Consider the following 25,080-nt stretch of genomic DNA (forward strand, 5'->3'; position numbering starts at 1 on the left):
CTAGATCGGTTTTTTTTTTCGGTTTTCTTATTTCAAGAGCGTTCGCCGAACCGTTCGTTTTAACGAACGCGTTCATCGGTTTTTCTCTGTTAACGAACGTCTGTTATTTAACCGTTCGTCCGTTTTTCTTTTTCGTCGGATTTTCTCGTTATTTTCTCAGATTCGATTTCTGATCGAATTTTCGAATCTGTATAACTTCTCGCTCGTTTATCGGAATCAAGTGATTCAAGCGCCTAGAGTTTCGTCTCGAAATTCTCTTTCCGTTTAACCTACTCAAACAAGTTTTTGCTACAGTAAAATTTGACCTAGATCCAGATTAGCAAACGAAGTTTCTTTCTTTCGCCATTTGACTTTCGTTGCTTCTTTCGAGTTGATTCTTTTTGCAAACCGGAGTTCTTAAGTTGAACTTTCTGGTTGGATCTTTCTTTCGAGTTTTACCTGTGCATTAGATGAGTATTGATTGTGTGCTTGTTTGTTTGCGATGGAGTACCCGGAGTGTGCCGCTTGTTACTTCGACTCGTTAGCTTTTGCGGATCATCAGCAAGGCAAGTAACACTTTGATCATACCCCGTTCATACCCAGTTTTATTGCATTAGATCTTTTCCTCAAACACATTGCATGATTAGGATCTAATTAAACTGTGGGTATTGGGAAGTAGCTGAGGTAGTACCTATTACCTGTTTTATTCATCAAACCCTTGGGAGTTACTTCTACGTTGCTTTTACATTGCCATGCTATGCTCATAGACGTGGATTGGGTTTTAAGAGATATTCATGACAGATGTGAGATTGTTAATAATGGTTCAATTTAAGGTGGCAACTAAAACTCACATCTGGGTGGATTGAGGCACCTGGAGAACCCAGTGTTGTCTGTATGTATAAGGTCCGCCACCCAGGCTCAAAGGGATCATAAGATTATTCATGCTAGAAACTTCCGTGTGCAGCCGCAAGCTATTATGGGCTCTAGCATAGCTGAGTAGGTCACAGGATCTCTTGAAGAGGTGGACTAGCAGATGTAGGGGAAAGTAGGTGTACCGGTCCATCCAGAGTAGAGAGTGACTGTTTCTGAAAGACTGTGTCTCGGTCATCCGTTTCTCAAACATCATGCAGTGCGAGAATCAAGCGGAGGCGATCGAGTCTTGTGGGGAAAAGTGCACAAACCTCTGCAGAGTGTACAAACTGATCATGATTAGCCGTGTCCCCGGTTATGGACAACTTGAGTATCTAGTTCTTGGATTATCCCGTTGATCTCATCACGTTACTTTGATTAATGTTGTTGGGTTAATGATGATACTTAATTGGGATTGAGATGCTGTCAACCATCTCAATGTTTCACAACCACCATGATAGTTAAATAAAATTTATTCCTTTGTAGTAGGATAAAATTGGCTTTTCGCAAAAACTGTAACCATAGAGCCTTTCCACCAGCCATACATGCATATAGTATAGCATTATCATTGTTCATTGTTTTCTATGTGTTGCTTTGCCAGCATATTCCATGTGCTGACCCGTTTCCGGGCTGCAACGTTTCATGTTGCAGACTTTTCAGACGACGAGTAAGGTGCCTTAGGTCGTGGTCTTATACTCAGTGATGCCGCTGGAGTTGATGGACTCACTTATCTTCCAAGTCTTCCGCTGTTATCGTTATTAGATGGCCTTAAGCCATATTTATCTTATTTAATCTCTTCGGAGATATTCGATGTAATATGTGTGTGATTGCTACTCTGTTATAAATCCTCCGTTTGTACTGTGCGTGTCAGCATTACTGATCCAGGGATGACACTGGTGCACAGCAGCACAGGCCATTTGAGGTCTGGTCGCTACAATAGTTTTGGTCATCGTTGCAATTAATAGGAAGTAATAAAGAAAGAGAGGTTTTCACATATAAATATGCTATCTTGGACATCTTTTATGATTGTGAGCACTCATTAAAGTATGACATGCTAAAGAGTTGATGTTGGACAAGGAAGACAACGTAATGGGTTATGTTTTCTTATATCCGAAATAAAGTATATTGTCATGGATCATCCAACATGTTGAGCTTGCCTTTCCCTCTCATGCTAGCCAAATTCTTTGCACCAAGTAGAGATACTACTTGTGCTTCCGAATATCCTTAAAACCAGTTTTGCCATGAGAGTCCACCATATCTACCTATGGATTGAGTAAGATCCTTCAAGTAAGTTGTCATCGTTGCATGCAATAAAAATTTCTCTCTAAATATGTATGACATATTAGTGTGGAGAAAATAAGCTTTATACGATCTTGTGATGTGGAAGAAATAAAAGTGACGGACTGCATAATAAAGGTCCACATCACAAGTGGCAATATAAAGTGACGTTCTTTTGCATTAAGATTTCGTGCATCCAACCATAAAAGCACATGACAACCGCTGTTTCCCTCTGCGAAGGGCCTATCTTTTACTTTTACCTTATGCAAGAGTCATGGTGATCTTCACCTTTCCTTTTTACATTTTATCCTTTGGCAAGCACATTGTGTTGGAAAGATCCTGATATATATATCCAATTGGATGTAAGTTGGCATGAACTATTATTGTTGATGTTACCCTCAAGGTAAAAGGTTGGGAGGCGAAACTATAAGCCCCTATCTTTCTCTGTGTTCGATTAGAACTCCATAACCACAAGTATTGCGTGAATGTTAGCAATTATAAAAGACTAAATGATAGTTGAGTATGTGGACTTGCTGAAAAGCTCTTATATTGATTCTTTCTGATGTTATGATAAATTGCAATTGCCTCAATGACTGAGAGTATAGTTTGTTAGTTCTCAATGAAGTTTCTGATTCATACTTGACATTGTGAAAATATTATTACTTGATCATAAGAAATCATATGACAATATCCATATATGTTGCTGTTATAAGAATGATCATGATGCCCTCATGTCCGTATTTTATTTTATCGACACCTCTATCTCTAAACATGTGGACATATTTATCATTATTGGCTTCCGCTTGAGGACAAGCGAGATCTAAGCTTGGGGGAGTTGATACGTCCATTTTGCATCATGATTTTAAATCGATATTTATTGCATTATGGGCTGTTATTACACGTTATGTCACAATACTTATGCCTATTCTCTCTTATTTTACAAGGTTTACATGAAGAGGGAGAATGCCGACAGCTGGAATTCTGGGCTGGAAAAGGAGCAAATATTAGAGACCTATTCTGCACAGCTCCAAAAATCCTGAAACTTCACGGAAGTCATTTTTGGAATTAATAAAAAATATTGAGCGAAGAAAGTACCAGAGGGGGCCCACACCCTGGCCACGAGGGTGGGGGCGCGCCCTAACCCCTGGGCGCGCCCCTGCCTCGTGGGCCCCCTGGCAGGCCTCCGGTGCCCATCTTCTGCTATATGAAGTCTTTCGTTCGAGAAAAAATCATAAGCCAGCTTTCGGGAAGAAACTCCGCCGCCACGAGGCGGAACCTTGGCGGAACCAATCTAGGGCTCCGGCAGAGCTATTCTGCCGGGGAAACTTCCCTCTGGGAGGGGGAAATCATCGCCATCGTCATCACCAACGATCCTCTCATCGGGTGGGGGTCAATCTCCATCAACATCTTCACCAGCACCATCTCCTCTCAAACCCTAGTTCATCTCTTGTATCCAATCTTTGTCCCCAAGCCTCAGATTGGTACCTGTGGGTTGCTAGTAGTGTTGATTACTCCTTGTAGTTGATGCTAGTTGGTTTATTTGGTGGAAGATCATATGTTCAGATCCATTATGCATATTAATACCCCTCTAATTATGAACATGAATATGATTTGTGAGTAGTTACATTTGTTCCTGAGGACATGTGAGAAGTCTTGCTATAAGTAGTCATGTGAATTTGGTATTCGTTTGATATTTTGATAAGATGTATGTTGTCTTTCCTCTAGTGGTGTCATGTGAACGTCGACTACATGACACTTCACCATTATTTGGGCCTAGAGGAAGGCATTGGGAAGTAATAAGTAGATGATGGGTTGCTAGAGAGACAAAAGCTTAAACCCTAGTTTATGAGTTGCTTCGTAAGGGGCTGATTTGGATCCATATGTTTCATGCTATGGTTAGGTTTACCTTAATACTTCTTTTGTAGTTGCGGATGCTTGCAATAGGAGTTAATCATAAGTTGGATGCTTGTCCAAGAAAGGGTAGCACCCAAGCACCGGTCCACCCACACACCAAATTATCAAAGTAACGAAGGCGAATCATATGAACGTGATGAAAACTATCTTGACGATAATTCCCATGTGTCCTCGGGAGCGCTTTTCTCTATATAAGAGTTTGTCCAGGCTTGTCCTTTGCTACAAAAAGGATTGGGCCATCTTGCTGCACTTTATTTACATTTGTTACATGTTACCCGTTGCAAATTACCTTATCACAAAACTATCTGTTACCGATAATTTCAGTGCTTGCAGAGAATACCTTGCTGAAAACCGCTTATCATTTCCTTCTGCTCCTCGTTGGGTTTGACACTCTTACTTATCGAAAGGACTACGATAGATCCCCTATACTTGTGGGTCATCAGTATATATATAACTATGTACTGCCATTTAAAGAACCAAACTGTGCTGATGCAACCTAATAAAGACAAGTTCAAAAGGCCACGATATACAAAAATGGTGGGAGTATAAAGCACTTACAGTGATGTGCTTTTCAGCTGTGTCTATTTTGTTTGCAATCAAAGCTGGCATCGCTTGCTTCTTTTCTGCTTCCATGACAACTGGTATCTGGGGAAACTACTTTTTGTACCGCTCAAACAACAACTTCTCTTACTCAAATTTCTTCTTCTCCTTCTCTAATTTCAGTCGTTCGTCTTCCAGCTTCTTTTTCTCTGCACGGTCTTCAAGCCTGTCGAGTAGCGCAATAAGTTTCTCCTCCCCCATTACTCGGGCCCTCCTCATGTAGTTTGGAAATAGGTCGATGATTCGACGCTCGCGAGGAGATTAAAGCACAACAGGGAATCGCAAAGTCCTGAGTATGAAACAGTAACACATCAGGGCAAAATAAAAGCAAAAATTTCAAACATACGAATGTAACTACATCATCACAAAATCAGTGGCCACTGCAACCAACTACAATCTGAGTCGAATAAAAACTTGACTATGAGGAAAGATGAACTAAACTGCAAGTAATTTATGACAATCAGAACAAATTGAAACAAATATCAATCAAAAAATTTTGTTATCAATCATAAAAGTAATTGGATGACAATAAGAACAAATTGAAACAAATATCAATCAAATAAATTTGTTATCAATCATAAATAGGAAGGTCAGCAAGGCAACTAGGTAGGAGCCAATTACAAACAACCAAGAACACACATCATAACTGACCTAACTTCATAGTGAGTGATGGAGACCCAATGTTAACAGGAACCCAAGCACCAAAATTTGAGTGTTATAAGAGTGTTGAGATCATTATAAAGTAATGATCTAAACCGTCTTAATTTTTTTTACGGAGGGAGCGGGTCATAAAACAGTTAACAAAAGAATGTTTCAGGAATATAAGCTGTCAAGCATATAGATGCAATCTGAAAGCTAGACCTAAGACAACATGAGGAGCACTGCCTCTTTATCAAAATTAAAGACATTTTTCGATCTACGTTGAGTAATCTAGACCAAAAGTCATATTATATGGAGTAGAAATTATATGTCAGTTGGATCATAGTACAACAGGATAAAGCCAAGTAGGTAGATACCAATTACAAAGAAACATAAAACATATCAATCCTTGACCAGTAAATAATAGTAACATGACATCAACACCATTACAGAATAACCACATTAATTAGTGATACATAACTTCACAGTGAGCAATGGTAACCCACTGTTAACCTGAGGAGCACTAAACATACATATTTTATCCTAATTACTGATTATGTTCACACATATTACTGATTATGTGAACACTGGACAAGGTAAAGAACTATCACAGTTTATCCTAATTACTGATTATGTTCACACATATTCATGATGTTTAAGCAATTCTATGGATCCAATGGATTTCATCACATATCGAAGAAAATTAATATTAGCTTTGTCTTTGTATGTATATTTAACATTGGATATTTTCATATCTATAAAAGTTTGGAGTGTTCACACCTATTTATGTTGAACATTTTTACTTTGGTATGACTAATATTGTCATTAAAATAGGCTATTTTATTTACATACATCATCCAATATACTATTGTGAATATTAAGTTTAGGTATGATATGCACAATGAACAATGTAAACAACATCATGTATATTAGTTGTATATTTATTATATTGTTCCACTATTTACATTTACAAATTATTTTATTGAGCACAAAGATGAAATTTAACTTTGTCATAGCATATTTGTTTCATCCAGTTCATGATGTTTAAGCAATTATATGGACCTAATGGATTATATCACATACAAAAGTTTCGAGTGTTCTACATTATATGCATCGTGGAAATAAACTGCTAGGGCCTTCTAGAATACAAGACTATCAATCTTAGGTGTATATAAAAAGATACTTCTAGGTTCCAAGAAATGTAATTCCATTTTCCACTCTAGCCTTGCTAGACACTAGTTGCTAATTAATCTGGCCCACGTGAATTTTGAACATTCCTATCTCAAGTAGTGTCCCTTGATACTTTTGAACATTCCTTTCTCAAGATGTGTCACAAAGGGTTTGATACCCCTTGAAAATTTTGAACATTCACGTCTCAAGCAGTGTCTTCAACATGGAATTGTCATTAATATTTTCTGTGGTTTCCTCGGATGAGGGGTTAGTTACCATGCTTGCATTTGAAGAATTTGAGATAGAAGATGAGAAACATTTGATGATTTTGAGGTGATCAATTAGCACTATAATGTTCCAAGTATTTTACGCAAGGAGGAACAAACTCTTCTTGACTAGCACTAATTAGTTGTGCGAGTAAGGAGTCACTCTTGGTGATTAAATAATCATGAGCCACTTTCTGTTTCTCAAGATTTTGCTTCCTTTTGAGTAATTCAAAAGTAAGCTTCTCATGATGAGATGAAAGAGCCTAATGACGAGAAGTGAGTTCCTCAAACTTTGATTGAAGAAACTTATGTTCATTAGTCAAAGTCTGGTTTGTCTCCATTTCTCCGATCAGTAATTCTTCTTGCTTATCAAGAGTCTTTTATTGATTAAGATCATCATCACTAGAGTCATATGAAGGACTCCGTTGAGTGGATTTTGTGCCATTTTTAGAGCTTATTTGTTGCATATTTTCATGTCAAACCCTCATAGCATATCCATCTTGCCATTTTCATGCCCATTTTGCATTGTTTCTATTTCCATGAACTTTATTAAGGTCATTGCTTAATCTTTAGTTTTTATTAGTTTCTTTGATTTTGTTGTCTTTTTAGGCGTATTAGAGATCCCATGGACTTAGCATGCTAAAAGGACCAAGTTGGGGGCAAAACCGAAAGAATCGCAAGCATCAAATTCAGGCCCTTTGGAGAGTTTCCTCAAATGATGTTTTCTGAAATAGCCAAAATTGAAGATCCAACACCTGCAGGTTCTTGCACTACTAGGGAAAAGCCTAGCAGCAGCGCGTGTTTTTGGCCTACCAGTAGCGCGGGTGACAGTTACGACGCTACAGCTAAAGGTTAGCAGTAGCGTAGGTTTACCCGCGCTACTGCTATATCCACTTAGTAGTAGCGCTTCCTGGAAAGGGCGCTACTGGTAATTACTAGTAGCGCTTCTCGCAGCCCGCACTACTACTATTATTCCGTATTCTTTTTCTTTTTTATTTCATGTTGTATTCATACACCTTTATACAAGTTTTCATACATTAGCAATTTAGGGATTGTTTTTCATCATAATGAGTTATTACATCATTGGGTGAAAGAAACGTGGACTAGTTTCAAGTGGATGGACATATGGACATCCACTTGAAACCAATCCGCAGTTCTTTCACCCAATGATATAATAAATATCATCATCATCATCTATATCATTAACAACTTATCATCATAATACATCATTATCATATAACACCTCCTCGTGATCATCATTTTCATCAATGAGACATCAGATAGCAAGTTGGTCACTAGTCATAATCACAACTCCTCCTCATCATCATCAACTCTAACACATTGTACCACATAGTAACACATTGTACCTAGGACCTACTTCTCTCTCATAGGACCTACTACCTTCTCTTAGGTAAAATAGCATAAAACAAGATAGGCCCTGACTCCAATTCTTGCCCTTCGCACAATGTTGCTTCCAAGTAGCTCCCTATGATTAACCATACATTTTTTCCAATCTTTGATTGTCATGTCTTCATCGGTTTTAGAAATCCGATACGAACAAGAGTGATTCATAGGATGACCTGACCGTATGTTCAAAACATCAAGGCGATCTTTCTAAAACATCAGATGAGGCACACAATCCTTCGGGATTTTATGTTGAAAAACATAGTAATAACTTCGTAGTTAGCAATGTAGTTCAGTTTTAGAAGAATTTATGCAAAAGATGCACGGATGTCGTAATAGCAAAAAATCTTACCATGACATCTCCATGGATGTTACCATAGTTCAACACGTGCACTAGTGGCACGTATCGGTCATAATGTGGAGGAGTTTGATAATAGATATTGTAATTCTCAAGATCAGTAATAAATGAGATCAGATGATTTTTCTCCTGATAAGTTAATTCTGAGCCATCGGTGTAGTAGGTTCTGTCTACCATCTTCAGCACATTCTTTGAAGAATGAAAATAAGCTATCAATGGAAATGCGTTGTCAACTATTTTGAAATAGACAATATAAATTACTTAATAACTTTGTTTGAGAAACTCACATAGCGGTAGAATTGGAAGCGTATCAACAAGGACCCAAATGTCCATATTGTCTTGGTCGATGTCAGGATCACCAAGATCCATGGTGACAAGCATACCCTCATGAAAATCATACATCTTGCAAAGTGCTTCCCAGTTCGTGCAACCAAAATGGGTTACGCGCTTAGAATTGTATAGATTTACATCAAAATCCATACCATGATGGGTCCTTAGGTGAATTTCTTTGTTTCCATACTTTCATGATCTTCAAAATCCATCCTGTCCAACACATAGCGTCTTGCATGGCATGGGATAAGCTAGTCGAATTGTAAAAGACGAAAATTACACGTTGAAATAGTAGAAGTCGTGCTTAATTACAAAAAAACACTTGTCGTCGTTGCGTATAGTTTCTGTTGGGGATCGTTGCAGAAATTAAAATTTTTCTATGCATCACCAAGATCAATCTATGGAGTTTACTAGCAACGAGAGGGGAGTGCATATTCATACCTTTGAAGATCGCGATGCGGAAGCGTTGCAAGAACGCGATTGGAGGAGTCATACACGTAGCGATTCAGATCGCGGCAGAATCCGATCCAAGCACCGAACAACGGTGCCTCCGTGTTCAACACACGTGCAGCCCGGTGATGTCTCCCGCGCCTTGATCCAGCAAGGAGGAGGGAGAGGTTGAGGAAGAAGGCTCCAACAGCAGCACGACGGCGTGGTGGTGGTGGAGTGTCAGTTCTCCGGCAGGGCTTCGCCAAGCTCACGCGGAGGAGGAGAGGTGTTGGGGAGGGGAGGGGCTGCGCCTTGGATGTGGTGCTGCAGCCCTCCCTCCACCCCTCTATTTATAGGGAGAAGGGGGAAGGGGGCCGGCCCTTCTAGATGAGATCTAGAGGGGGGGCGGCGGCCAAGGGGGAGGGGGCTTGCCCCCCAAGCAAGGGGGCGCCCCTTTAGGGTTCCCCCCAACCCTAGGCGCATGCGCCCTAGGGGGGATGGCGCCCAGCCCACTTAGGGGCTGGTTCCCTTCCACCTACAGCCCATAAGGACCTTCGGGGCAGGTGGACCCTCCAGGTGGACCCCCGGAACCCCTCCGGTGGTCCCAGTACAATACCAGTATACCCCCGAATATTTCCGGTGACCGTATGATGACTTCCCGTATATAAATCTTCACCTCCGGACCAATTCGGAAATCCTCGTGACGTCTGGGATCTCATCCGGGACTCCGAACAACATTCGGTAATCACATACAAACCTTCCTTATAACCCTAGCATCATCGAACCTTAAGTGTGTAGACCCTACGGGTTCGGGAATCATGCAGACATGACCGAGACACCTCTCTAGCCAATAACCAACAGCGGGATCTGGATACCCATGTTGGCTCCCACACGTTCCACGATGATCTCATCGGATGAACCACGATGTCGAGGATTCAAGCAATCCCGTATAAAATTCCCTTTGTCAATCGGTATGTTACTTGCCCGAGATTCGATCGTCGGTATCCCAATACCTCGTTCAATCTCGTTACCGGCAAGTTACTTTACTCGTTCCGTAATGCATGATCCCGTGACCAACTACTTGGTCACATCGAGCTCATTACGATGATGCATTACCGAGTGGGGCCAGAGATACCTCTCCGTCATACGGAGTGACAAATCCCAGTCTCGATCCGTGCCAACCCAACAGACACTTTCGGAGATACCTGTAGTGCACCTTTATAGTCACCCAGTTACGTTGTGACGTTTGGTACACCCAAAGCATTCTTACGGCATCCGGGAGTTGCACGATCTCATGGTCTAAGGAAATGATACTTGACATTAGAAAAGCTTTAGCAAACGAACTACACGATCTAGTGCTATGCTTAGGATTGGGTCTTGTCCATCGCATCATTCTCCTAATGATGTGATCCCATTATCAATGACATCCAACGTCCATGGTCAGGAAACCGTAACCATCAATTGATCAACGAGCTAGTCAACTAGAGGCTCATTAGGGACATGTTGTGGTCTATGTATTCACACATGTATTACGATTTCCGGATAACACAATTATAGCATGAACAATAGACAGTTATCATGAACAAGGAAATATAATAATAACCATTTTATTATTGCCTCTAGAGCATATTTCCAACAGTCTCCCACTTGCACTAGAGTCAATAATCTAGTTACATTTTGATGAATCGAACACCCATAGAGTTCTGGTGTTGATCATGTTTTGCTCGTGGAAGAGGTTTAGTCAAGGATCTGCGACATTCAGGTCCGTATGCACTTTACAAATATCTATGTCTCCATCTTGAACATTTTCACGAATGGAGTTGAAGCGACGCTTGATATGCCTGGTCTTCTTGTGAAACCTGGGCTCCTTGGCCAGGGCAATAGCTCCAGTGTTGTCACAGAAGAGAGTCATCGGGCCCGACGCATTGGGAATAACTCCTAGGTCGGTAATGAACTCCTTCATCCAGATTGCTTCATGCGCTGCCTCCGAGGCTGCCATGTACTCCGCTTCACATGTAGATCCCGCCACGACACTTTGCTTGCAACTGTACCAGCTGACTGCCCCACCATTCAAAATATACACGTATCCGGTTTGTGACTTAGAGTCATCCAGATCTGTGTCGAAGCTAGCGTCGACGTAACCCTTTACGACGAGCTCTTCATCACCTCCATAAATGAGAAACATATCCTTAGTCCTTTTCAGGTACTTCAGGATATTCTTGACCGCTGTCCAGTGTTCCATGCCGGGATTACTTTGGTACCTTCCTACCAAACTTACGGCAAGGTTTACATCAGGTCTGGTACACAACATGGCATACATAATAGACCCTATGGCCGAGGCATAGGGGATGACACTCATCTTTTCTCTATCTTCTGCCGTGGTCGGGCGTTGAGCCATGCTCAATCTCACACCTTGCAATACAGGCAAGAACCCCTTCTTGGACTGATCCATATTGAACTTCTTCAATATCTTGTCAAGGTACGTGCTTTGTGAAAGACCAATGAGGCGTCTCGATCTATCTCTATAGATCTTGGTGCCTAATATATAAGCAGCTTCTCCAAGGTCCTTCATTGAAAAACACTTATTCAAGTAGGCCTTTATGCTTTCCAAGAATTCTATATCATTTCCCATCAATAGTATGTCATCCACATATAATATGAGAAACGCTACAGAGCTCCCACTCACTTTCTTGTAAACACAGGCTTCTCCATAAGTCTGCGTAAACCCAAACACTTTGATCATCTCATCAAAGTGAATGTTCCAACTCAGAGATGCTTGCACTAGCCCATAGATTGAGCGTTGGAGCTTGCACACCTTGTCAGCATTCTTAGGATCGATAAAACCTTCCGGATGCATCATATACAATTCTTCCTTAAGGAAACCATTAAGGTATGCCGTTTTGACGTCCATTTGCCATATCTCATAATCATAGAACGCGGCAATTGCTAACATGATTCGGACGGACTTCAGCTTCGCTACGGGTGAGAAAGTCTCATCGTAGTCAACCCCTTGAACTTGTCGATAACCCTTAGCGACAAGCCGAGCCTTATAGATGGTCACATTACCATCCGCGTCTGTCTTCTTCTTAAAAATCCATTTATGGCTCGCCGATCATCGGGCAAGTCAGTCAAAGTCCATACTTCGTTTTCATACATGGATCCTATCTCGGATTTCATGGCTTCAAGCCATTTGTTGGAATCCGGGCCCGCCATCGCTTCTTCATAGTTCGAAGGTTCACCGTTGTCTAACAACATGATTTCCAGGACAGGGTTGCCGTACCACTCTGGTGCGGAACGTGTCCTTGTGGACCTACGAAGTTCAGTAGTAACTTGATCCGAAGTTCCTTGATCATCATCATTAACTTCCTCTCTAGTCGGTGCAGGCACCACAGAAACATTTTCTTGAGCTGCGCTACTTTCCGGTTCAAGAGGCAGTACTTCATCAAGTTCCACTTTCCTCCCACTTACTTGTTTCGAGAGAAACTCTTTCTCTAGAAAGGATCCATTCTTGGCAACAAAGATCTTTCCTTCGGATCTGAGGTAGAAGGTATACCCAATAGTTTCCTTAGGGTATCCTATGAAGACGCATTTTTCCGACTTGGGTTCGAGCTTTTTAGGTTGAAGTTTCTTGACATAAGCATCGCATCCCCAAACTTTTAGAAACGACAGCTTAGGTTTCTTCCCAAACCATAATTCATACGGTGTCGTCTCAACGGATTTCGACGGAGCCCTATTTAAAGTGAATGCGGCAGTCTCTAAAGCATATCCCCAAAATGATAGCGGTAGGTCGGTAAGAGACATCATAGATCGCACCATGTCCAACAGAGTGCTATTACGACGTTCGGACACACCATTACGCTGAGGTGTTCCAGGCGGCGTGAGTTGTGAAACAATTCCACATTTCCTTAAGTGCGTGCCAAATTCGTGACTCAAATATTCTCCCCCACGATCTGATCGTAAGAACTTTATTTTCCTGTCACGTTGATTCTCAACCTCACTCTAAAATTCCTTGAACTTTTCAAAGGTCTCAGACTTGTGTTTCATTAAGTAGACATACCCATATCTACTTAAGTCATCAGTGAGGGTGAGAACATAACATTAACCACCGCGAGCCTCAACGCTCATTGGACCACACACATCAGTATGTATGATTTCCAATAAGTTGGTTGCTTGCTCCATTGTTCCGGAGAACGGAGTCTTGGTCATTTTGCCCATGAGGCATGGTTCGCACGTGTCAAATGATTCATAATCAAGAGACTCCAAAAGTCCATCTGCATGGAGTTTCTTCATGCGTTTGACACCAATGTGACCAAGGCGGCAGTGCCACAAGTATGTGGGACTATCATTGTCAACCTTACATCTTTTGGCATTCACACTATGAATATGTGTAACATCACGTTCGAGATTCAATAAGAATAAACCATTGACCAGCGGGGCATGACCATAAAAAATATCTCTCATATAAATAGAATAACCATTATTCTCAGATTTAAATGAGTTGCCATCTCGCATTAAACGAGATCCAGATACAATGTTCATGCTCAAAGCTGGCACTAAATAACAATTATTGAGGTTTAAAACTAATCCCGTAGGTAAATGTAGAGGTAGCGTGCCGACGGCGATCACATCGACCTTGGAACCATTCCCGACGCGCATCGTCACCTCGTCCTTCGCCAGTCTCCGCTTATTCCGTAGCTCCTGTTTTGAGTTACAAATATGAGCAACCGCACCGGTATCAAATACCCAGGAGCTACTACGAGCGCTGGTAAGGTACACATCAATAACATGTATATCACATATACCTTTGGTATTACCGGCCTTCTTATCCGCTAAGTACTTGGGGCAGTTCCGCTTCCAGTGACTGTTTCCCTTGCAATAAAAGCACTCAGTCTCAGGCTTGGGTCCATGCTTTGGCTTCTTCCCGGCAACTGGCTTACCGGGCGCGGCAACCCCTTTGTCGTCCTTCTTGAAGTTCTTCTTACCCTTGCCTTTCTTGAAACTAGTGGTTTTATTGACCATCAACACTTGATGTTCCTTTTTGATCTCCACCTCCGCTGATTTCAGCATTGAATATACCTCAGGAATGGTCTTTTCCATCCCCTGCATATTGAAGTTCATCACAAAGCTCTTGTAGCTAGGTGGGAGCGACTGAAGGATTCTGTCAACGACCGCGTCATCCGGGAGATTAACTCCCAGCTGAGATAAGAGATTGTGTAACCCAGACATTTTGAGTATGTGCTCGCTGACAGAACTATTCTCCTCCATCTTACAACTATAGAACTTGTCGGAGACTTCATATCTCTTGACCCGGGCATGAGCTTGGAAAACCATTTTCAGCTCTTGGAACATCTCATATGCTCCGTGCTGCTCAAAACGCTTTTGGAGCCCCGGTTCTAAGCTGTAAAGCATGCCGCACTGAACCAGGGAGTAGTCATCAACACGTGCTTGCCAGGCGTTCATAACGTCTTGGTTTGCTGGGACGGGTGCTTCACCTAGCGGTGCTTCCAGGACATATGCTTTCTTGGCAGCTATGAGGATGATCCTCAAGTTCCGGACCCAGTCCGTATAGTTGCTACCATCGTCTTTCAGCTTGGTTTTCTCTAGGAACGCGTTGAAGTTGAGGTTGACATTAGCGTGGGCCATTTGATCTACAAGACATATTGTAAAGGTTTTAGACTAAGTTCATGATAATTCAATTCATCTAATCAAATTATTAATGAACTCCCACTCAGACAGACATCCCTCTAGTCATCTAAGTGATACATGATCCGAGTCAACTAGGCCGTGTCCGATCATCACGTGAGACGGACTAGTCATCATCGGTGAACATCTTCATGTTGATCGTATCTGCTATGCGACTCATGCTCGACCTTTCGGTCTCTTGTGTTCCGAGGCCATGTCTGTACATGCTAGGCTCGTCAAGTCAACCTAAGTGTATTGCGTGTGTAAATCTGGCTTACACCCGTTGTATGCGAACATTAGAACCTATCACACCCGATCGTCACGTGGTGCTTCGGAACAACAAACCTTCGCAACGGTGCACAGTTAGGGGGAACACTTTCTTGAAATTTTAGCGAGGGGTCATCTTATTTATGCTACCGTCGTTCTAAGCAAATAAGATGTAAAACATGATAAACATCACATGCAATCAAATAGTGACATGATATGGCCAATATCATTTTGCTCCTTTTGATCTCCATCTTCGGGGCGCCATGATCATCATCGTCACCGGCATGACACCATGATCTCCATCATCGTGTCTTCATGAAGTTGTCTCGCCAACTATTACTTCTACTACTATGGCTAACGGTTAGCAATAAAGTAAAGTAATTACATGATGTTCCAGTTGACACTCAGGTCATAAATAAATTAAGACAACTCCTATGGCTCCTGCCGGTTGTCATACTCATCGACATGCAAGTCGTGATTCCTATTACAAGAACATGATCAATCTCATACATCTCATATATCATTCATCAGATCCTTCTGGCCATATCACATCACATGACACTTGCTGTAAAAACAAGTTAGACGTCCTCTAATTGTTGTTGCAAATTTTTACGTGGCTGCTATAGGTTTCTAGCAAGAATGTTTCTTACCTACGCCAAAACCACAATGTGATATGCCAATTTCTATTTACCCTTCATAAGGACCCTTTTCATCGAATCCGATCCGACTAAAGTGGGAGAGACAGACACCTGCTAGCCACCTTATGCAACTAGTGCATGTCAGTCGGTGGAACCTGTCTCACGTAAGCGTACGTGTAAGGTCGGTCTGGGCCGCTTCATCCCACGATGCCGCCGAATCAAGATAAGACTAGTAACGGCAAGTAAATTGACAAAATCGACGCCCACAACAACTTGTGTTCTACTCGTGCATAGAAACTACGCATAGACCTAGCTCATGATGCCACTGTTGGGGATCGTTGCAGAAATTAAAAAATTTCTACGCATCACCAAGATCAATCTATGGAGTTTACTAGCAACGAGAGGGGAGTGCATCTTCATACCTTTGAAGATCGCGATGCGGAAGCGTTGCAAGAACGCGATTGGAGGAGTCATACACGTAGCTATTCAGATCGCGGCAGAATCCGATCCAAGCACCGAACAACGGTGCCTCCGTGTTCAACACACGTGCAGCCCGGTGACATCTCCCGCGCCTTGATCCAGCAAGGAGGAGGGAGAGGTTGAGGAAGAAGGCTCCAACAGCAACACGACGGCGTGGTGGTGGTGGAGTGTCAGTTCTCCGGCAGGGCTTCGCCAAGCTCACGTGGAGGAGGAGAGGTGTTGGGGAGGGGAGGGGCTGCACCTTGGATGTGGTGCTGCAGCCCTCCCTCCACCCCTCTATTTATAGGGAGAAGGGCGAAGGGGGCCGGCCCCTCTAGATGAGATCTAGAGGGGGGCGGCGGCCAAGGGGGAGGGGGCTTGCCCCCCAAGCAAGGGGGCGCCCCCCTTTAGGGTTCCCCCCAACCCTAGGCGCATGCGCCCTAGGGGGATGGCGCCCAGCCCACTTAGGGGCTGGTTCCCTTCCACCTACAGCCCATAAGGCCCTCCGGGGCAGGTGGACCCTCCCGGTGGACCCCCGGAACCCCTCCGGTGGTCCCGGTACAATACCGGTATACCCCCGAATATTTCCGGTGACCGTATGATGACTTCCCATATATAAATCTTCACCTCCGGACCAATCCGGAACTCCTCGTGATGTCCGGGATCTCATCCGGGACTCCGAACAACATTCGGTAATCACATACAAACCTTCCTTATAACCCTAGCGTCATCGAACCTTAAGTGTGTAGACCCTACAAGTTCGGGAATCATGCAGACATGACCGAGACACCTCTCTAGCCAATAACCAACAACGGGATCTGGATACCCATGTTGGCTCCCACACGTTCCACGATGATCTCATCGAATGAACCACGATGTCGAGGATTCAAGCAATCCCGTATACAATTCCCTTTGTCAATCGGTACGTTACTTGCCCGAGATTCGATCGTCGGTATCCCAATACGTCATTCAATCTCGTTACCGGCAAGTCACTTTACTCGTTCCGTAATGCATAATCCCGTGACCAACTACTTGGTCACATCGAGCTCATTATGATGATGCATTACCGAGTGGGCCCAGAGATACCTCTCCGTCATACGGAGTGACAAATCCCAGTCTCGATCCGTGCCAACCCAACAGACACTTTCGGAGATACCTGTAGTGCACCTTTATAGTCACCCAGTTATGTTGTGACGTTTGGTACACCCAAAGCATTCCTACGGCATCCGGGAGTTGCACGATCTCATGGTCTAAGGAAATGATACTTGACATTAGAAAAGCTTTAGCAAACGAACTACACGATCTAGTGATATGCTTAGGATTGGGTCTTGTCCATCACATCATTCTCCTAATGATGTGATCCCATTATCAATGACATCCAATGTCCATGGTCAGGAAACCGTAACCATCTATTGATCAACGAGCTAGTCAACTAGAGGCTCACTAGGGACATGTTGTGGTCTATGTATTCACACATGTATTACGATTTCCGGATAACACAATTATAGCATGAACAATAGACAATTATCATGAACAAGGAAATATAATAATAACCATTTTATTATTGCCTCTAGGGCATATTTCCAACAGTTTCAACATCGAAGGTCTCCTGGAGCTTAATGCTGAAGCGCCGACCTCCGTCCAGGTGAGGCATGTCGCACAGACCCCGGTCGTCGTTGCACCAGTCGCACTCCCCCGGGAGACTTTCGTCGTCCGATGACGACATTTCCTATGTTCATAATTCAAAGATTAAACTTGTAGAATTAAATATATGTACTACAAAAACTAAATTAGATCATTATTATTCATCAGGGGTTGACTATCGGTCTGCCGAGTTATTTCTTGAAAACTCTCAGCTCACGTGGTGTATACATTCGACCGTTGGTGATGATCGCTCTTCCTTTCGGCACCGAGAGCATTACACCAAATGTCTAGCACACGGGAACGAAGGAGAAGCGACCCCCACGACAACAATAGGGATTTTTCGTCCTCTCGTATATGGTGGAGACTCTCCCTCACTGATTCCTCTCTGACATTTGCGACCGTCGATGATGGTCGTTACTCCTCCTTCCCCTAGTGCATAACAAAGGTCTAGCACAAGGAGAAGAAGGAGAAACGACCCCCACGACAACAGTCGGGATTCTTCGTCCTCTCTCATATAAGGTGGATACACTCCCTCACTGATTTTTCGACCGTCGGTGATGGTCGTTATTCCTCCTTCCCCTAGTTCATAACAAAGGTCTAGCACAAGGAGAAGAAGGAAAAACGACCCCCACGACAATAGTCGGGATTCTTATTCTCTTATATATGGTGCAGACTTTCTCCCTCACTCATTTGTTGACTGTCATGTATGGAGCCTCGACAGACTTAAAGTCAACCCGAAATGTCGTTTAATTATATTTCTAGAAAATTCAGGCCACTCGATATTTCCTACATATTCTATGTCATGCCAAAATTCGCAGAAAAATCCGGCATGACCTTTGCTAAAAAAGGACATATCGAGCGCCTGAAATTTGCCGGAACGGAAATTAGTCAACACTCCGGCAGAACATCGGCCACTCGGAGGTGTTACCTGCAAACATGGCCGGCCACTTGGGCAAGCACATATCCTATTTGAGCAACACAAGATATACATGTTTATATCTACATCATATGAGCATTCATACTTGAAGGTCATTGCATTTCAATGGTTGAAAATATGAACAAAAATATTTCAAAATATCTTATAGGACTCATATTGACATGAAGATTTGGCTGGTCTCACCTCAAGGTCGGAGGGGGTCGGTGACGGGGACGACGGCGGGGATGATGGAAGGGCTCCTTGATTTCTGCAAAAACAAATACCCTATAAGCTATCAACTAATCAAATGCATACGCCTTGCATAGTGCTCTCCAATTTGAGCATTCAAAATAGGAGTAGTTCTCCAATTTGAGCATTCAATAAGCAAAATCAAATCGTAAAATAAATTAGTATTAAAATTAGCATGCATTCAATAAGCAAAACTAAGTCATCCCTTGCGTCTGTACATCGTCGAATATTATCACTAATACATCTCGAATAGTATCATACATATAACATCACTAATACACCTAAAACTCTAGCGAACGACGGGTATCGGCGCGGGCGGTGGACACCCAAAGAGAAGGAACCATCACATGATCATAGCTCCAGTGAGATCCCTGAAGAACCTGCAACCATGTAGCGACGGACGTGCCCTCCAACGCAACCATGTAGCGACGGACGTGCTCGTCCTCCTCGCTGACACGGTGACGTACCACCTCCGCGGGGTCCTCAAGCCTCCGCACCGTCACTGGCCCACGCGACCGGCACGAAAGAAGGTTCAGGTCAACGACGGGTTGGCTCCTCACCAAGTTGCACCCCCGGAAGGTAGCACCTCCCAGTACCAGCCCGGCGGAGCCCAGTCCCGGACATGGCCCCTCTGATCAAGCAGGCCTCCTCCGCCAAGTCGATGACGAGGATGCGGGATTGGCATCATCGACATCGATGCGGGAATAATTGCTTTAACTAAAAAAATACAACAAATGTGACATGTTCAAAATATGACATGTCCACTTCAAAACTAATCAACCTAGAATTCTGTTAAATATACCTGAAAATAGACTAGTTCTATTAATTTTCTTACTAAAATAAACTAGTTCTATAGTACAATTTTAATTAGATCATCAAATCTCATATACCTAAATTTTCTTACTAAAATAAACTAGTTCTATTAATTCAACTTGTTCAACTAAGCACTTACTGTACATAAAAACAAACTAATTCTTACTAAAAATAAACTAGTTCAACTAGTTCTATTAATTTTCTTGCTAATTCTATTAAATGCTTACTAAAAACTAGTAAAAAATTACATTATACAAGAACAGTAAAAAAGAGTTTAGGGTTTAGGAGAGATGGAGGAAGGAGGGGCGGCCGGAGGAGGAGGGAGGAGGGGGCGGCCGGTGGAGGAGTGAGGAGGGGGCGGCCGGAGGAGGAGGGAGGAGGGGAGGAGGAAGGAAGAAGGACTACCTCAGTGGAGGAGGAACGACGACGGTGGGCGACGACGGTCGTCGGGGAACGGCGGCGGCGGCGGACGACGGGGGTGCGAGGGACAGAGTGAGTGAGAGGGAGAGTGAGGGGGTCGTCGGCCGCGCGGGGCGATAAGGTAGGGTTAGTAGCAGCGCGTGTCGATGAAAAGTGCTACTACTACGGAGCATAGCAGTAGCGCGGGATCGGGATACGTGCTGCTGCTAAGTGGGGCTAGCCATATGCACCCAGTTCAAACTTAGCAGCAGAGCGTTTCGCTAAAACGCGCTACTGCTAAAAGGATAGCAGTAGCGAGTTTTACTGACACGCACTACTACTAAGTAGCAGCAGCGCCTCATTTTACCCAGCGCTGCTGCTAAGATTCTGTGTATAAAGTTTTCCCTAGTAGTGTTGCCTTGTTCATACGATCTAACGAGCCCAAAAATGCCGAAATCAGAGTGCCTATAAGGAAATGGCGACCAAAAAAAAAAGAAACACCCCGTGCAGATTCTAGAAGAGAAGATGGGGTGTGGTACAAGCGTAGATGCTCATACCGCTTCTCATACCACCAGATAGTGGCCACATATTTGGTTGTAACTTCTGTGATTCTTGACTGATTCATCCTACTTTGTTCCAACACGTTCCTTGAAGATAAAATAAGATACTGTGAGAGGTTTGGTCTCCTCTACAGCCCTTGAATGACCAACGGAGAATACCCGTGGAGGCCAACAATATATACAACACCAACCCAAGCTGCCGCTCTCTTCAACCACGTGCCGTCACACTTCAATCTTGAGCCGCCACACCTCCATATCAGGCATATCTATATAAAGACCTTCTCCACCATAGAGGAACGACCAAGACAAGGAAGAGAGAAGAACAATGTTGGGTTGTAACTTGTCTCTATTCTCTATGTTCGTCTTGTACATGTTTGAGTAATTGCACTAGTTCTCCGGTCTATGGATGAACTATAGTATTTTTATGAATTGAATGCCAATGAAATTTGATCTTCGAAGTAAGTTTGTGTTAACTTTTCTTTCTGATGTTGTGGGATACGGACCTCACAAAATTTGCTTTAACGGATGTGAAGGATGTTACTATCATTGGGTAGCTAGGATAAAGAGGTATTGCAGTGGCATAAGATAGCTCCCTCCTTCACGGACCTTTGGTAAGGGGAATACCAGAGACCCAAAGCCTTAAACTGCATCCATGGGATTGTTGGGAAACATAGTAGAAAACAAAAACAAAATCGGCCTACAAACACCCAGGAGCAATATGAAGGTGCATTAAAGGATTGGATCATGATTATTACACTGAAATTGCATGATATGTTTGTAACGCCCACGATGCGGCTATATCTCCCACGTGTCGAGGCACGACTTAGAGGCATAACTGCATTGTGGTTTTGTCGTAAGAAGGGTCATCTTCACACAATCCCATGTAATGAACAAGAATGGGATAAAGAGTTGGCTTACAATCGCCACTTCACACAATACATAAATATTATTCATACATCATCCAAAATACAATCATATAGACCGACTACGGTCAAAATCCAGATGAAAATAAGATAACCCCAAATGCTAGATCCCCGATCGTCCCAACTGGGCTCCACTACTGATCATCAGGAAAAGACACATAGTAACGACCACGTTCCTCGTCGAACTCCCACTTGAGATCGACCCCATCATCTGCACTGGCATCGTCGGCACCTGCAACTGTTTTGGTAGAATCTGTGAGTCACGAGGACTCAGCAATCTCACACCCGCGAGATCAAGACTATTTAAGCTTATAGGAAAGGGAGGTGTAATAAGGTGGAGCTGCAGCGGCAAAAGCATATATGGTGGCTATCTTGCGCAAATGAGAGCGAGAAGAGAAGCAACGGAACGGAAGTCATCTAGCAATGACCAAGAAGTGATCCTGAACACCTACTTACGTCATACATAACTCAGACCGTGTTCACTTCCCGGACTCCGCCGAGAAGAGACCATCACGGCTACACACGCAGTTGATTTATTTTAACTGGGTCAAGTGACAAGTTATCTACAACCGGAGATTAACAAATTCCCATCTGCCTCATAACCGCGGGCACGGCTTTCGAAAGATAATACCCTGCAGGGGTGTCCCAACTTAGCCCATCATAAGCTCTCACGGTCAACGAAGGATAAACCTTCTCCTGGAAAGACCCGATCAGTCTCGGAATCCCGGTTTACAAGACATTTCGACAATGGTAAAACAAGACCAGCAAAGCCCCCGAATGTGCCGACAAATCCCGATAGGAGCTGCACATATCTCGTTCTCCAGGCACAACGGATGAGCCAGACGTCGGGTTGGCATAGACCCTGGTTGCCCAGGGGGCGCCGGACATCGCTCTGTTTGGGCCAGCACTCGAAGGAGCACTGGTCCGGGGGTTTAAAATAAAGATGACCCTCGGGCTCGCGAAAACCCGGGGGAAAAGGCTTAGGTGGCAAAAGGTAAAACCAAGGTTGGGCCTTGCTGGAGGAGTTTTATTCAAGGCGAACTGTCAAGGGGGTCCCATAAATCACCCGACCGCGTAAGGAACGCAAAATCAAGGAACATAATCCCGGTATCTCAGTAACTAGGGCGGCAAGAGTGGAACAAAACACCAGGCATAAGGCCGAGCCCTCCACCCTTTACCAAAATATATGGATGCATTAATTAAATAAGAGATATTGTGATATCCCAACATATCCATGTTCCAACATGGAACAAACTTCAACTTCACCTGCAACTAGCAATGCTATAAGAGGGGCTGAGCAAAAGCGGTAACATAGCCAAACAACGGTTTGCTAGGAAAGGATGGTTAGAGGCTGACATGGAAATATGGGAGGCATGATATAGCATGTGATAGGTAGCGGAGCATGGCAATAGAGCGAACAACTAGCAAAGCAAAGATAGAAGTGATTTCGAGGGGTGGTCATCTTGCCTGCAAGGTTCTCAGAGTTGTCGAAAGCTTGATCCTCGTAAGCGTACTCAACAGGTTCATCGTTCACGAACTCGTCTCCTGGCTCTACCCAAGACAAGAACACAAGCAACGGAACCACAATCAATCACGAGGAATGCACAAGCAACATGATGCAAAACATGTATGATATGCAAGATATGATATGCGATGCATATGCGTGCTCCGGAAGGAAAATGATGAACATGGCAGTAACTTGGCAAACCAAGCATGCCACTGAAAGATGAGATGATTTCGGTCGAAATCGATATAAAGATCACCGGAATCGGATGCACGGTTTGCAAATGGCAAGCAAAACAAGAATGACACGAATCTGCGATTAACAGCATGATAGCACTTAAAATGCAACAAGCAACGATGCTACAACACCCCAACATAGCAACAAAGCATATGACAGTAATCTACAGGAGATGCTTGACAAAATATGAACAGTGAGCTACGGCTAGTTCACAACATAACAAGCTCAAACAAGCATGGCAAAAGTGCAAAAGATAACAGGTTCACAGACTTGGTGAAAAACTGGACATGGCAGAAAACAGCATCAGGTAGCAATGTTCAGAGCATGAAATCAACATGCTACAGGAACTTAACATAGCAAAACAAGGCATGGAATTATTCTACTAAAAGCATATGACAAAAGTCCCTTACTGACCATAAGCCAAAAAGGACCAGAAGATATGATGGCAAGCATGTAAACATAGCAAGTTTCGTTATCAGGATTCAGACTTAGCAGGAAACAGAGCATGGCAGAAATAATAATATGTAGGCCTCTTTGTGAGCTTGATGCACTCACTACAAAGCAATGCATGACAAACCAAGCACACCTACAGCACGATGGCATGTTTATGAAGCTATCCATGGCAAGAACACAAGCAAAGCATTTATGGATCAACTACAATAAGCTTGGCAAAATTGCATATCATGTTAAGAATCTGCCAGAAATATTTTATAGCAAAAGTGGAGCAAGATTGAGTCATCCTATGACACTCCATAATTGCAAACAATTGCAGGACTGAATCAATTACAACTATAGCTACAAAACATCCTTACTGAACATCTCCAAAATATGCATGGATCTCTCTGTAGCATCAAGTTTACAAGGCAACAAAATAACAGCAGACAATGACTTGGAGAAATCACCAAGTCCCTGAAATCAGAAATATCACGGGGCCTACTTTGCATGCTTGTGCTAGTCACCACAGAGATCACAAAAATACAGGGAATACACCCTTGGAAAGATGGCATGGCATACTTTAAATCACATGTAGAGCTCATGCCCAAAAGCTGCACAGATTTAAAGATACAAAAATGACAAATCTCCAAGTTCTGCTAAGAACCAGAGAATAACAACAACTAGCCCTCTTCCAACAGAGATTTGGGCATCAATATGACCTCTAATGAACATGGTGCAATTGAACGAAATGTAGAACATCACGAGGTGAACAATTTGACGTATTACACGTGTGAATCGGAGCTACATACAAGGAGTTATGGCATCACGAACAGAGGCACATACTGAGAAAATTCCATGACTTGGAGAAAATAGGGGGGTCGAGGGAAAGTCAACGGCTACTGTACCGAACGGATCTGGATCGGGAGAGAGCTCGAGCTCGGACGGCGGACGGGATGTTGCCGGCGATGGCGTCCGACGCCGGAGGAGGAAGGGGCGACGGTCGCCGGCGGAGGGAGGAGGGCGCCGGAGGGAGGAGGGCGCCGGAGGGCGACGGTCGCCGGCGGAGGGAGGAGGGCAC

This window comes from Triticum aestivum, chromosome 1D (genome assembly GCF_018294505.1).
Source record: "Triticum aestivum cultivar Chinese Spring chromosome 1D, IWGSC CS RefSeq v2.1, whole genome shotgun sequence".
NCBI lineage: Eukaryota > Viridiplantae > Streptophyta > Magnoliopsida > Poales > Poaceae > Triticum > Triticum aestivum.